The sequence below is a fragment of the Adiantum capillus-veneris genome, chromosome 8 (genome assembly GCF_014529385.1).
Source record: "Adiantum capillus-veneris isolate H3 chromosome 8, ASM1452938v2, whole genome shotgun sequence".
Classification (NCBI taxonomy): domain Eukaryota; kingdom Viridiplantae; phylum Streptophyta; class Polypodiopsida; order Polypodiales; family Pteridaceae; genus Adiantum; species Adiantum capillus-veneris.
In genome coordinates, this window is record NC_140938.1 from 168733821 (window position 1) to 168751037 (window position 17217).

The following is a 17217-nucleotide window of genomic DNA, read 5'->3' on the forward strand; positions in this document are numbered from 1 at the left end:
TTTTAAGCATAGAGAGGCTTGCTCACTCAAACAACAACGACCACTAGTGAAGATACAAAGGAAATGGAAGCAAAAGTTAGGAGAAAAATCCCAGCTTCATTGTATTGCCTATGGTATTAGAGTCCTAGAGGTTCCCAGTGTGGGCGCTTTTCTTTGAGAAGCAAAAAGCCCCAGGCATACAAAATAAACACACATGTTTTAAAAAGAAAAAAAAGAAAAAAAAGCAAAAAAGACATGGAAAAGACTTCCATTGAGCTTCAAGTAAAAAATTCATGGTTTTGTTTGGAGTTGAGAGTTAGTAAGCTAATCAAAGCTGAAAAACATAAATAGGGAATCTTACATTTAGATTATCTTTCTAACGTAGCTAGTACTAGAGTAATTGTTTTAACCTTTAGTTGTAGTTAACTAATTGATAGACTCATCCATAAGCCCAAAAATTTTGATTAATTAATTTTAGCAAGTGCAATTTATTTGTCCTTAATGGTAGTGTAGCATTCCATAATTATTTGTATTCATTCATTACCACATACATGATTTGCCTTTCCTTTATGCTTTATTGCCATATGATTCAACTTGCTACCTCATTGCCTTTTTCTTTTTCAGGTCTATTCTTCACATAGCATCTACCACGACATGGCTTTGTCAGGGACGACAAAGCTTAGGAGGGGGGCAGTGTTTGGCAGCGCAAACACAAAGTAGCAAATGACCTTCAGCTATGTTATTTTTAGCATATGCTTCATTTTGCTTCATTTTTTGACAGACACGTTGCTTCATTTTTTGACAAACACATCATTTTGTATATGTACTTTTGACATATTTACGGGCTCTGCATGAGTTCCAGCTTGTATATTTGATGTTACCATGATGCCTAGGAGCTATAGAGATGCACACAATTCTATGCATCTCATGGGCGGTCGGACATATTTTTTATGCCCTAGGTATAAAAGTGAAAGTTAGGTCATTTTTTAGGCAACCTCAGGTGAGTTATGCTTTCATGGAAAGCTTGTAGAGAAGATAGAGGTGAAGATGTTTGGAGTTGGAGCTTCCTCTTGTGCCCACCTGTTGACAGGTCAACCTTTTAACAACGCTTCCACAAAGATTCCATGAAGATTCCTCAAAGATTCTCTAAAGATTCCAAATAAAGATGCTGATGAAGTGATGAAGACGAAGATGGATGTTGTAATGTGAAGATACAAGCTCATGGACATCATCGAATATCCCGTTATTATTATTTTGAGCCATTATGGCCACTTTTGTAGTTTACGGGAACTTCATATTTTAAGTTGGCAATTGTATTTTGGACACAGATGCTTGTTGGATGAGCAAAGCCAGCTCACGATGTTGTAATTAAGCTCTATAGAAGCTTAGGGACAAATAAGGTCATTTTGGTCAGACATTAGGTTTTCTAAGGCTTAGTATATAAGCCAAAACCTAAAGCTTTGTAAAGAGACTTCTAATAATCTGATCTACTGTCTGTGAGTGAGCGTACTGTGTACGAGAGAGAGTGAGAGCTTATTCTTGATGCTACACACGTACCAGTGGTCGGAATCAAGTGCGGAGAAGTGTAGTGTGTTGCCCCCAACGAGAGCTACGCGCCAATACCTACATTGCGCACGTACGGTCCTTTATTGCGAGCTCCATCTAGGAGCTTCATCTAGCGATTCGGTGAGCATACGTTTTCTGTTTTTGCATTTCAGCATATCCACGCGTTTACATTGAGTAGAGCTACACATTAGGCACTTTAGTTCTTGGAAACGACGACCTGCAAATTTCAGCCAGACATCCAACGTGATTTTGCACCGGGTGTTTTGGATTGAGATTTTGGTTCAAGGACCTTAGGGAGAGCGACCTATTGGTGTTAGTAGGGTCTCCTTCAAGTTCTGTGGCGTTTCGAGACTGTTTGATGGGTGTTTGGCTCTTGTAAGCGTTGTAGGAAATCTCTTCTTAAGCACTCTTGAAGGCTATAGCTTAGACATTGGGTAGAGACCTCTGTAGGAATCGGTCGTGTGTAGATTGACACCCTGTGCTTGCTTCCACATGCCTGCGGGTTGAGATCCCATCCTCAGTTGACATTATTTGTTAGGTGAGTTCTCGCTATGCTGACGTCCGTCATAGCGTATCCGTCCAACATTGGCGCCGCTGCCAGGGACGAGGGCCCTAAGTAGGTGACCGAGACTAGTTCTTGAGGATAGAGGTCCCTCTGGCTTGCCAGAGTACTATTTTACATTTAGATAGGATCAGAGGGTGGTGGACTCTCTAGATCTTAGAAGGAGTCTAGGGAGCATGTGCCTAGCCTAGATCTTCCGTCTTAGGTAGTATTATGTAGTAGTAGATTGTGGTGTAGAGAGTAGGAGTTGGAGTGGTAGATGTGGTGGTAGGTTGAGTTGAGAGTCCGTGTGAGGCCAAGAAGCAACCAAGACATCAAAATCACCATCTCACATGATGAGTAGGAGTAGGGTAAGTAGGATATCTTGATTGCTGATCTAGAGTACTTTATGCATGCCTTATTTGCTGTTAGGCTCATCAGAGAAGTGGAAAACACTAAGTAGGAAAGATGGTAAATTGTGTTTGGAAGCTGATTTGAAGTCCAAAAGTTTATGTGATTATTGCTGAGAGCTCTACAGAGCATAAGGAGTACTACTACCAGAAAAATTTTGCATTTTAGGATAGTAGACATCCTACGCGTAGGATGTCTCCAGGAAACTTTTGGCAGGGAATTTGGGGGAACTGAGGTTACCAGTGGGTTCAGAGGGTAGGTTTTACCCTAGTAACATGTTGACTTGAGTGTTTTCCCCTATTTTTGTTGACCAAAAGCCAAAAGGCGGAGTCAGAAAACGTAAAATTTCAGAAAAGGCTTAAATTGAGTGATTTTTGCATTTTTTTTGCAAATGTTAAGCATACTTGCACTTGCTGAGAGCATAAGGAAGCATCAGAGACACTTCAGTCTGAAAAAATAAGCAGTAGACATCCTACGTGTAGGATGTCTACAGGGTGATCTAGGCACTTTTTGGAAAAACTGAGGTTACCAGTGTCTTTAGAAGGTAGGTTCTACCCTATTTTCACCTGGAAAGTGGAAACTTGACCAAATTTTGACACATTAAAGCCAAAAGATGAGAATTGCCAGACATCCTACCCAAATTGTGTCCAAGGCCTAATTTTGAGACCAAACCATAGGATGACTCCATAGGCATGTTCTAAATGTTGTATTGAGTGCATGTGATAAATTTCATCTCATTTGGGTCACTGAAAGTGAAGATTGAATAGACTTTAGCGTTTTTGGACAGACAAAAGGCAAGAATAGCAAGTTTTGGGGTCTTTTGACATCCAAACTCAAATCCAAGCATACCAATGGGTTGCTGAAGACTAGGGGAATCTTTGGTCCAAGTTTGGGTTCATTCTGGGCAAAAAGACCTCCTACACGTAGGATGTCTACTGCATGATTCTGAGACCAAAATTCTCATGTGACCATACCATGCTGTCATATAGCCTTAGATAAGCCTCCTAGGAAAATTTGGTCCAATTTGGAATTGATTTGACTTGGGAATCCATCAGTACAGACATCAGGCTTTTAGAACAGATTCTTGATCATTTGACCAACCTATAGGTGTCAGAATCAAAAAGTAAAAATAGCTGTGAGTTTAGCACATCAAGGGGAAGCTACAGTGCAAGTTTGAGCTAAAACAGAGCAAAAAGACATCCTACGCGTAGGATGTCTCTAGGGTCATAAAGTGGTCAAAATTCTATTGTAGCCATATAGGGAGGTTCTAAGTGTCTCAAGGATTCCAGATCTTTTTTTTCCAAAAGTGAATTTGGACCTTGTTTGGCCTATTTACCAAGCAAAGACAAGAATTGTCAGACATCCTACTCTTGGAGTGCACTAGAAGCTTAGCAGCCCAAATCTTGACCTATTGGCATCCAAATTCAATTCTAAGCATACCATTGGGTTGCTGAGCACTAGGAGAATCTTGGGATCAAGTTTGGACAAAATCTGAGCAGTTAGACATCCTACACGTAGGATGTCTCCAGCTTGATTTAGGACTCCAAACCAACCTATGAGCACACCGCTGTGATCAGCACATCAAGGAGAAGCTGGGGTGAAAATTTCAAGTCATTTTGAGCAAAAAGACATCCTACGCGTAGGATGTCTCAAGGCCATTTTTAGGTCCAAATGAAATTCTGATCATACCATTGTGTTGTTGGACTTAAGGGGAGTCTCTGGACGAAATTTTGTTAAATTTTGAGCATATAGACATCCTACACGTAGGATGTCTCTAGGCCAGTTTTAGGGTCCAGCTGTAATTTTGACCATACAAGAGTGTTCATAGTGTCACAGAGATCCCAAATCTTCTTTTAAAATTGAATTTGGACTCATTTTGACCATTCTAAACTGCATTTCACTATTTTGGCCATAACTTTTACAAACGGTATCGGATCGGAAAAGTTTTTATATCAAAACGTAGCCTAAGAGAAACTCTACAGATCTTAGAGCAAAACATGAACTAAAGGTATGCCAACAGCAACCGTTTAGGTCCACTTTGGAAAAAACATCGTTTAAGGCCTCAAAATGCATTCGGAAGTCAGGAGTGTCTAAAACCGATAATTCGAAAGAATTGTGAGAAAACGGTCACAGTATTGAAGACTTCTAAGTTAGTAGATTGAAATTATCTTTTGGGAAAACCATTGGTCACCCGCGGAAAGGTGTAAAAGTTAACTACGGCCTAGTGTACGTCCATACACAAATCTGGTAGCAGTAAGACCATACACAAGGACTCTTGATTTTGCAACAACAGTCGCAAGTTTTGGAGAACTTTAACACAAGATTTTTGCTAGCAAATCATTGCAACTTGAGTTTAGTTCAGCTAAAAGCGAACTTGAAAGTCACTTCTGAGCCCACGGAACAAGTGTGGCCGTCAAAGGCACATCAAGAATTTTTGCCAGCTAAATAGAATTTTGCATATTGTGTGCTAAAGTGAACACAGGTTAGCTCGAATCAAGAATCTCTACAAAGGGAGCAGTCGTTGCAGTATAGTGGTAAGTTGCATAACTTATCACAGTGCTTCCAATAGATCGAGGCCTGCTAAAAACCTCTAGGCAAAGCAAGCAGCCAGACAAGACAGTATCAGCCTTGGCAAGCAAGGGAGATAAGAAGTTCAAGAAAATCCCAGTTCAGAAAACTCAGAGATTAAGGCATCCACAAAAGCTGAAGGACCTCAAGCAAAAAAGACTGACACAAGGGTGCTAATAATTTTTATTAGCTTTGAGGCAAGCTATAAGATCTATCACTGAATAGGTACAACAAGGGAGTCAAGACGAAAGCAATGGCGTCTCAAAGGAACCAGACCAGCCGAGACGAAGCTTCAAGTACATCCACAGAAATTACAAGAGAGCAAAGTGGGCTCTATTTAATTGGCCATTACAAAGGATTGCCATGCTATGAGGATATAAATCGGAATTTGTACATCAAGACAAAGAAAGATACAGAGGAAACTCGGACATCTCAATATGTGGAAGTTGAAACAGCTAAGAATGTACTACACCCACATCCAAATTTCATGAAAGACTGTCTGGCATCAATTTACATGAGGCACGGAAAATACATCGACAATGAGATAGAAATGTTGCACAAGGATCAACTTAAAGAACTCTACACATATCCTCCAAGTATTTATGTACAAAGCTCAAGATGGGAAACAACAAATTGGTACCCTTTATGTAGATGAGGACGGTTGCTACTACAAAGCTGCCACAAATCATGAAGTTCCTACAGAGAGTAAGCAATATTTTGCAGCTGAAATATTTGGATCAAGAGGGAAAGACTACAAATCTGAAGGTGGTAATGTTTATCATCTAGTCATGGCTTTACCTCTTGATACGTAGCTAGAAGAGCTAACAACTATAGCTGTCACTGCACAAATGGGTGGCACAACACAAGGCACAACATGGAAAGACACTGCACAAGTCTCGTGCACCACACCAGCACAAGACAAAGCACAAACACACCAAATCGCACAAACAGGGAATACGCCAAAAGTACCATCTATGAAGATAGCACAACTTCAAAAAGAGCTAGCTTGGTCTCAAGAGCTACTTAACAGAGCACAACAAGTCATATCATCAGGCATTGAAAAGATGCCAACATCAGATATGGAACCCTCTCGGATGGGGGGAGTTCAAACTCAACAAAGAGACCCTATATCTTCAAGAGTGGGATTAAGAAGTCCAGCTTTACAAGAAGAAGTGTCCTTTTCAGGAACCCAAGTGGAATTTCAAGAAGCATTGGAAGATGCCGAGCCGGAGGAGAAACCACTAGAAATTCACAATGCCCAATGTAGAAGGTCAGGTCAAGATGTCATTGTGGTCGACAAATACGATAGGCACTATGAAATAGCCGATGTGAAAAATATGGATGAGTTTAACATTTGTGGGCAACCTGTAAGTGGCATACTTGGACCCCGTCCAAAAGCACCATCCAGGGAAACGAAAAACAAAGATTCGGTTCGATCTTCACCCTCGGTGCAAACCTCACCAAAATCAACTCAGAAACATAGCCCTAAGGCTATGCAAAAGCCCCATGACAAAGACCATATACTGATGGAAGAATTAGCATTACACATGCTAGAAAGCATGATAATGATTTGATCTTGTATGCAAGCAATAATGGAAGCTATTTTCAGCTTCTCAAGGACAAGAAGATGAAGGATAAAGAGACGAAGCCAGTGGATACACCTAAGTCAGTCGTAATCTACAGGTTCATGCATGCAAAGAAGAGGTCATATCTGTATCTAGATACCACAGGAAACCATTATCATCAGTATTATGGAGAGTTGCCTCGTCCAAAGGGTGCACATGTTGAGATAACGACATATTGCAACCAATGTGCCATTGGTCATTTAGTGAAGGACTGCCCAACAAAGCTCTACATGGAAAATAAGAAGCAACAAGCCAAAAGAAAAGTTTAGACAGTGACAACAAGGGAACGAAAGAAAGAATCCCCAACAAGATCTCCTGAAAAGAAGCAGATCTTGTCGCAGAGCACAAAAGATAGGCTCAAGACACAGTTGCTTGAAGTCAAGTGTGTCAACGACATTATCATAGAGAATCAGGCTTTCAAAAAAGATCAATTGAATTAGCTGATTCAAGATCGCTTAAAGAACCTCAGTGAGGACAAGTCAAAGCATCCACAAGGTGATGAAGATGAAGCTCACAGTTCAAGGGTCAAGAGCAAAAGAAGCCAAGATTCTGACGATAGTGAGCCAACACAAGAAGAGGTGGCAGTGGTAACAAAAAATCTTAGTGCCACATCACAAGTGGAAGACATGCAAATAGAATCAATGGATGAAGCTGAACGTCTACCAAATAAATTCTCTACTATGGACTCTTCATTGGTGATTGAACAAATCAGCTAAAAGAAGATATAACTGAAGACATAGAATGCATAGAAGAACAGGAAATGACTGAGTCCAAGATTGACCACCAAGGACAAGCAATACAGGATATGAATGAATATTTTCGAGAAGAGACTCTACAAAAACCCATGGAACAATGGAAACCAAAGGCCACGGCGACCATTGCATCAGAAGAAGAGAGTCAACCTCAACATCCTGCTACACAAACTTCAAAAGATTTCCAAGAAGAAAAGTCACCATTGAATTACCTTCAAGTGCTAGAAGCAGTAAATAGTGACACGGAGCTTTTGAAATCAAGAGTCAAGGCGTCACAGTCAGAAACTAGCAATGAAGACCAAGAAGCTGCTTAGGCTATAGACCTTCCCCAAATCTATAGATCAGAAGATAGTAAGCACTTGGGACATGCTACAACCAGTCAAATGATAAAGAAGTTCAACATACAAGAGGATGACAAAGCTTCCAAGGCACAAAAGTCCAAGAAAAGTACCAAAAGCAAAGAGGACATCAGTTACTTGGCAGCCAACAAGAAGATTAAATTCTCATTGGATGTGCATGAGAAACTGAAATTCAATTTTACGGTAGACATGATTGCACTGCCACGACTAATGTCATGTCTTATGGGCTGTGGTTACTTCTAGATAAACCAGAAGTATATGAAATTCTGGTACAGGTTCCTATATCACATGGAATATCCATCACAAGTTTAGGGATTGCAAAAGCTACCCTTACACTACGGTCAAAGGTAATCAAAGACAAATTCCTAGTGGTGGACTCTCAAAAAATGAGTACACACTTGATTTTGTCCAAGCAATTGGCGAAAATGTTTGAAGAAGCACCTGAATCTTCAACAATGGTTAAGCCTACGACAACTCAAAGATCTTCGGCCACTATCGACAAAGGAAAAGCTAAAGCAAGTGAAACAGTGTTCTGCAACCCAAATCCTTCACTTCAGTCAAAGTCTTTAGCCCAGCCAATTCACGTACACGAAGAAGCCTCTACATCAAAATCCAAACCCTCGACAACACAATGGAAACCAAAGCGCAAAGTCTATCAACCAAAGTTTCCATTGCAACAAAGCCTCCACGAAAGAAAGAAACAGGTCAACCAAGTGTTAGTATCCAAGGAGTACATCAACGACAAAGATCCAATTTGGGTACCAGCATCAAAATAACCACGACAAGAAAAAGTCACAGGTTGGATAGCATCAAACAGTTCAATCACTGCTCAAGGCTACTATGACGAGAACATCAAAGTATGGGTCAAAAAACCAAAGGTAACAGCTTGGACATACCCAGCATGTGGTATCTCTTCACAACAAGATCAACAGGGCATCAAGCTCAAGTCTAACTGTTCATACATGAGTAAAAATAGGTACAGGAAGAAGAAGTAGAGACCTTTCAAGCAACAAACATTGAAGCAGTTTTGGGTACCAAAGTTAGAGCTCTGCGGTGAAAATACCCCACAAAGTCAAGCTAAGGTCACATAGCAAGCAGTGCAACGAATGATCCCAGTCAAGCTAATGGAAGCACAAGGATACTATACAGGTAACTCTCAAATTTGGTTGCCAAAGATTAAAGCTTCCCCTGAGATCATGAAGAAAACTCATGTAGAACAACATGACCAGCAACGACAACCCAACTACGCAACCATGAGTGCTACAACTCCAAGGTGGATCCCTCGTCATTTACTACAGGAGAAAGGCTTTTACAAGGGTAACAGCAATGTTTGGACACTGAAGCCAAAGGACCATCAAGTCAAACAAGAAACAAGGCAAGTGGAAAAGCAGGTCACACAAGGACCAAGGACAACTTGGACTCCAAAACCTATATCCGAAACTCAACAACAAAGGCCCACAACTAGTCTACAACCTCTTATCAACAAAGGTAAAGCAAGGATGCAAGAAGAAGTCATAGTTTTAAAGAACATAGTCTGGAAGAAGACTTCATCAACCATTGCTTCAACCTCAAAACCTATCTCACCACGCAACATCAGTGTGCTACCAAAGCATGAAGAGCAGGTATTTGTCAATGTATTTGACAAAATGGCATCACAAAACCAAAACAAAGAGAATGGCCTAAACCTCAATAGCATATGGAATTGGATTTCAGGACGTGATGAGGTAAGTCCAAGTCGCCATTAAAAATACATGGCATAAGAGTCTAGAGTCAGGGCAGCTGAGCCACTAAATGAGCAAAGTGTCAGACCTAAGCTTCAAGTCTAATATTTTCTCTGTGGTCTATGAGTCTAGCTAATAGATATAAGCTCAAGCTGGAGAGTTGAGCATACATAAAGTCATGTCACTCATGCTGGAAGAGGTGAGCATAAGAGTCAAAGTCTACTATTTTAAATGGTGGAGTGGCGGAGTAGTCTAGAAAACACTCACGCACATGAACACAGTGAGGAGAGTGGAAAAAACCTCGTTGACCAAAAACCTTCTTGTGAATAACGGTATCTCTTGAAGTCAAATATATTTTTGCTTCTCTAGCTACGTTCACGCCTGGAAGCACCCATTCAAACTCTTCTCGTACAACATATTGTTTCACATGCATCTATCTGTGCAAGCATATACAATGTCCCATCATTGGACAGTTTCATATGACACGATTAGTATTCCACCCATGCACTTACACAACAAAATGACGATGACGAAGCAGTAACAAGTTTCATGAGCATTTGCTCAACAACAATGACTTGACTTCAAGCTACTAACACTTATCCAATGTATATCCAGTCAATAATAGTAGCCATACGGCCATAAGTACTTTAATGCAACAAAAATCGGTTACATCAAAACATAAGTACATATAGCCTCAGATTTAATTGTGACTAAAGTCATTTTTTTCCCACTGGGTTTTTCCCTTTAGTCCTATCCAGGTATCCAAGACCCCCATTTTGTAATATACACCACATTTTATTTTTACTATTTTATTTTTCTTATAAAAACACAGAAAAGCAGACCAACGGCATCCCCAAACAACTACATGCTCATCAACTAGAAGATCAAAGGGGAACGCCCCAGAAAAAATTCAAAAAGGATTCAAGATTACAGGTACACATGCAGGATGACACCCAAAGAAAAAACAATACAGAGCTGCCAAGATAATGACTTGCTGCAACAACAAACCTCACTCAACCTATTCACGCTACAACAACCAATCAGAGGGGGAGAGCTATGGCTTCAACTACACTACATGTACAAGAAAAAGATGACTCTACAACATACAAAGCATCTAATAGAAGAAACTGCAACAACAAAAGCATCAACCAACACCAAAACATGAAGCAATCGTCAAGGCCCCTACAGACATAGGGTCTTGTCGAGGACGACAAGACTTCGGAGCGGGAGAGTGTTGACAGGTCAACCTTTCAACAATGCTTCAACAAAGATTCCATGAAGATTCCTCAAAGATTCTCTAAAGATTCCAAATAAAGATGCTGAGAAGTGATGAAGATGAAGATGGATGTTGTAATGTGAAGATACAAGCTCATGGACATCATCGAATATCCCGTTATTATTATTTTGAGCCATTACGGCCACTTTTGTAATGTTTACGAAAACTTCATATTTTAAGTCGGCAATTGTATTTTGGCCACAGATGCTTGTTGACTGAGCAAAGCCAGCTCACGGTGTTATAATTAAGCTCTATAGAAGCTTAGGGACAAATAAGGTCATTTTGGTCAGACATTAGGTTTTCTAAGGCTTAGTATATAAGCCAAAACCTAAAGCTTTGTAAGGAGACTTCTAATAATCTGATCTACTGCCTGTGAGTGAGCGTACTGTATACGAGAGAGAGTGAGAGCTTCTTCTTAACGCTACGCGCATACCAGTGGTCGGAATCGACTGCGGAGAAGTGTAGCGTGTTGCCCCCGACGAGAGCTACGTGCCAATACCTACATTGCGCGCGTACGGTCCGGTTTCGCGAGCTCCATCTACGAGCTTCATCTGGTGATTCGGTGAGCATACGTTGTCCGTTTCTGCATTTCAGCATATCCACGCGTTCGCATTGAGTAGAGCTACACATTAGGCACTTTAGTTTTTGGAAACGACCTGCAAATTTTGGCCAGACATCCTACGCGATTTTACATCGGGTGTTTTGGGTTGAGATTTTGATTCATGGACCTTAGGGAGAGCGACCTATTGGTGTTAGTAGGGTCTCCTTCAAGTTATGTAGCGTTTCGAGACTATTTGATGGGTGTTTGGCTCTTGTAAGCGTTGTAGGAAATCTCTTCTTAAGCACTCTTGAAGGCTGTAGCTTAGACATTGGGTAGAGACCTCTGTAGGAATTAGTCAGGAGTCGGTCGAGTGTAGATTGACACCCTATGCTTGCTTCCACGCGCCTGCGGGTCGAGCTCCATCCTCAGTTGACATTATATGTTAGGTGAGTTCTTGCTATGCTGATGTCCGTCACGGCGTATCCGTCCAACATCACCTAATTTCTATGGCATGCAATGGAAAGCTAAGTGCTCTTGTTCTTCTTTCTCTTTGTCAATTGTGTTTATGATGTGTAGTTAAGCATTGATTAGTCTCTAATTAGTGTTTCCCTCTCTCATTTATCTTCACTTTACATTATTTGTGAGTTCATTGAGCTTTTGATTGATGTGTGTGTGTGATTGATGAGAGTATGCACCCATTGTCATCTTGATTGTTGAGATTAAAGAAGATTAGAGAGTAGGCATCGAGTGATTAGCCTTCTCCATAGCTTTCTCTTCTTCTTAACTCTCTTGATTAGGATCCTCTTCTTGCATTTCTAGTGATTCCATTCCTGCATGCACTAGCCGGATTATCGATCCATTGGTTTGACATTATGTCGGTGGATTGAGCTATGCGACAACCCCCCAACATAGACCCTATGATGCCATGGGAGTGGGACCCTGCGACGCAAGGGGACTAGGACCCTGCGATGGAATAGGAGTAGGATGATAGGAAGGGAGAGTAGAGGGAGGTGCCGTCGGTGCGAGGCTCTGTAGGTGAGGAGTCCCTCCTTGACTCCCCCATGGTGTAGTCTACGGAGAAACTCCGTAGGTCGCACCTGGATGTGAAACAACCAAAAGAAGAGCTAGCTGGCTGCTCCTCACCAATTGGTCTCTCGTCTGACATCGACATTACAAAGAGCAATACAAGATTAAGCTTTCTACCCTATTCACTCATCTATAAATACGTACACAAGTATATTAGCACACAAATGCGTAGATACATATACATACTAGTAGACCTAAGTAGAAGCTAGTAGTGCCAAAGGTCAACAGTTTCAATCGTGGTAAAACCAAAGGTACATTGTGGTAATCCATGCATGAGTGGATCAATGACTGCAACGCCATGATTAAAAAAGGACTATACCCAAGAGGAAGCGTCTAAATCTTCGGGTACTATGCTCCCATACTTAGTGCCTAGGTACATGCATAAACAAATATATATGTACACACATATATATGTTATGGTTGTAAATGTAGCCATCATTTTTTGTTGGTTGCACCTAGATTCAACGTCTAAGTGATCAATTGATCGTAACATTACAATTCTCTCGCAAAGGATATATATATTAGCACACAAACATGTAGATACATATACATACTAGTAGACCTAAGTAGAGGCTAGTAGTGCCAAAGGTCAACTGCACCTCTTTAGATATCATCGCAGTCTCAACCGTGGTAAAACCAAAGGTACATTGCGGTAATCCATGAATGAGTGGATCAATGACCGCAACACCACGATTAAAAAAGGACTATACCCGAGAGAAAGCATCTAACCTTCAGGTGCTTTGCTCCCGTACTTAGTGCCTACATACATGCATAAACAAATATATATGTACACACATATATGTTATGATTGTAAATGTAGCCATCATTTTGTGTTGGCTGCACTTAGATTCCACATATAAGTGATCAATTGATCATACCATTAAAAGTCTAATGTAATGCAATAAGTAATTCCATTTCTCTCATTGAGTCTCTCTCTCTCTCTCTCTCTCTCTCTCTCTCTCTCTCTCTCTCTCTCTCTCTCTCTCTCTCTCTCTCTCTCTCTCTCGCTCTCTCGCTCTCGCTATCCCTCTCGTTCTCCCCTTCTCGATCGTCAAGTTGAACTACAAAGCGGAAGCTCCATCCCAGAGGCATGTGTGCACCTCCATGTAAAGCAAGCACTTCGTTCAACAAAGCGTCCTCGCCTTAAAGGTAGTCTTGGTGTTGGTTGCTCATGTATCCCTTTGGAGCCCAATTTTCATCTCCTTAACTTCTTTCTCTCTATCTCCCTCTTTCCCCTCTTTCTCTATCTCTCCCTATCTCTCTCTATTCCTCCCCCCCCCCCCCCCCCCCCTCTCTCTCTCTCTCTCTCTCTCTCTCTCTCTCTCTCTCTCTCTCTCACACACACACACACACACAATCCCCCCACGTTTGTAATGTTTTGTCTTTGGTCTCATAGGTCATATCTGACCTCCGTGGACGATAATACATCTATCTCTCTCTCTCTCTCTCTCTCTCTCTCTCTCTCTCTCTCTCTCTCTCTTTTCCTATCTCTCTCTATTCCTCTCTCTCCCTCTCTATCTCTCTCTCTTTCTCTATTTCTCTCCCTCTCTCTCTCTCTCTCTCTCTCTCTCTCTCTCTCTCTCTCTCCTTCTCGGTCGTGCAGTTGAACTACAAAGCGGAATCTCCATCCCAGAGTCATGCCTGCGTCTCCATGTAAATTAGGCACTCCCTCCGTCTTTCCCTCTCTCTCTCTCTCTCCCCCTCTCTATTCCTCTTTTTCTCTCTCTCTATTTACTCTCTCTCTCTCTCTCTCTCTCTCTCTCTCTCTCTCTCTCTCTCTCTCTCTCTCTTTCTCTCTTTCCCTATATATCTATCTCTCTCTCCCTCTTTCCTATCTCTCTTTCTCTCTATCTCTCCCTCTTTCCTTCTCTCGAACAAAAAATGTAGCCGTTTTTTTGACCTAGTAGACAACAGTTCACTCTTTTGATCGTAACTTCTTCATCCGAACGTCAATTTGGGTAATCTATAGCCTCAATTGAAGAGCACGAAGCCCTCTATGCATTGATGTAAAGAAAGAAATTTTCAAAGTGATGGAAGGCGTTTCTATAACAGCATTACCAAAGTGAACAGATTCAAGGAAATTGACTCTCATCTCTTATTTTACATCCAATGTCGTCCGGCACTCACAAGGGTTCTTCTTCTTCAACAAGGTCCACAAAAATTGTGGAAAATGATCCAAGATAGCAACATAACCACCCAACCAACGACATCGGAAACCATGATCATGGCATACTTGGTATCATTGCAAGGCGAAAACTTACGAGCACTTGCAATGGAGAATGGCACACTAAGGGTACTTGTGGTTGAGAATGAGAATCTCAAGACGACACTTGAGATGTAAACAACACATTTGATGCAACTTGAAGAAGAAGTCAAGGAATGTAAACGCTCTCTTGTGGACTTGAATGCTTTGAAGGAGCAGATGACCAAAGTAGAGCATGATCATGTACTGAAAGAGGAGAAATTTGACACCATGATCCGGGATGTATGTGACATGAAAAATGTATGCACAAACAAGTCTTGGGCTTATGTATGTGGTAGCAATGTGGTTTCTAATTCCTCACTCATGCAAGATATGGCTCAAACAAAGAATGTTGAGAATGTGGATGTAGAGGAGTTGAAGGTCCGGGAGCGATGTTCCAAGAACATTGTTATTCGTGGAATTCCCGAAGAGAAGCTAGAGACACCTCCTTCTCTTTCCATTGTTATGGAAGATTTCGTCAAAACCCACTTTGGAATGTCCGGAGTTATGGTCTATGGAGCACATAGAGTGGGGAAGTAAGGAGCTCCTCACTTGGGAGAACAACCAATTGTATGCATCATGCCGGATGAGACCAAGGGAAAGATTATCCTTGATAGTAGTTGGATCTATTTGAGGGATACAAAATGTTTTTTATGTGAAGATCGCACTATTAAGCAACAAAATATGTGTCGCAAGGCATATGAGGAAAAGAATAAGAAAAACAAGGAGATCTCTCATGAAGAAAATGTGCCCAAGGAGGAGGCAAGTCCCTCGAGCAAATAGGGATGCGTGACATATGAGACTAAGTTACAATTGAAAATATGCTTTTGGAATTGTAATGGATACATATGGAATGCGGGGGTTGGCATTGATGAACTAACAAGCAAAGCCGATGTTGTACTTCTTGTTGAAACTTGGGAGCATGATACACAAAGGATTAACGGCTTGGAGAATTACAATGTACATTCATTGATGTGGTCAAAGAATCTTAAGTAACAAAGAGGAAAAGGAGGGGTAGCATGTATGGTTTAGAAAGGATTGAAAGATTTTGTAGTGATTGTGAAAGATGACAAGTACAAACGTTATGTATGGCTGCAAATTATGACACCAAAAAGAGCACCCATTTTTGTATCCGGTTGCTACATTCCTCATCGTGATTCTCCCTTTTATGCTTGTAAGGATAGAGATCAGCCATTTTTTTATTTAGAAGAGGACATTGCTTACTTCAAAGGTGAAGGTGATGTTATTGTATTGGGGATATGAATGCTCACACAAAAACATTGCAACATGAGACTCAACAATTTGATATGGCATACATTTCAAGGGATTTGGAGGAAGTTCACTTGTATGATCGTTCTTCAATGGATGAGAAAGAGCCGGATCACTATGGAAAGCTACTTTTACACATGGGTATTCTCATTGCCAATGGTGTATCTTTGTGGAGTGGAACCAATGGATTTACATGTAGGAGACATAATGGGGATAGTGTGATTGACTATATGCTACTCTCTGAAGCCATCATGTATCGCATAAAGAGTTTTATGTTTGGCCAATGACCCTGGAATCCGACCATCGCACCTTATGTATTGACCTTTCATGTGAAGAAGAAACTAAGCATGATAATCTCAACCAAAGGAAAGAGAAATTATCACTATGTATGGATTTCAAACGGGCACCAATGTACATTGAAATGGTGAGAAAAAATTATGGATGAAGAAGCCTCAATATGATGCACCATTGAAAACTAAATGGGAAGCTTTCAAGAAAGTTATTTTTTCTTGTGTCGAAGAATGCTTTGCTATAAAGCATCTCCATGGTATCAACAAAGATAGATCACGCAAAATGTGGTTTGATAAAGAATGTCAAGATGCTCGAAAGTCCTTGATAAAGCTTGATGCAACTATGGACAAAGACAACTATCAAAGTATTTTGCATACATACAAGGCATTGATTCAAAAGAAAAGAAGAAGAATGGAAGTAAAGCAACAACTTTTTCAAGTCCAAGAAAAGGCACATGCATGTGGAAGATTTTGGAGAAACTTGAGGAGCAAGCAGGTTGAAAATTTTGGTAACTTTATTCTTGTGGATATGTACACACAGTGTAGGCAATTATATGAGCAAGCAAATGCTGAAAAAATGTCATTTTATGGTTCACTCCCATGTATGCCCTCTTTTTTTACTATTGAGGATGTATGCGGTGGGCTTGAAAAGTTGGCCACTCGCAAAGTGAGAATTCTTCAAGGTATCAAGCCGGAGATGATCAAATGGATGGGAGATTTTACCCATGAATGGATATCTGATATGTTCAACCTTGCACTTCAACATGGTATGCCTTATGATTGGAGTACTAATTGGGTTAAGCCTTTGCACAAAGAAGGAGATGTAAAGAATGCAAAGATGTTTGAGTGATTCGGCTGAAGATAATGACAAGCGTGCAAAGTGATAAGCAGGTTTTTGTCGATGCCATAGCACCATTAATCATCTTGTCACTCTTCATGTTCTCATGGAGGAAAGTTGGTTGAAAGGCAAGCGATTGTATTGTTAATTTGT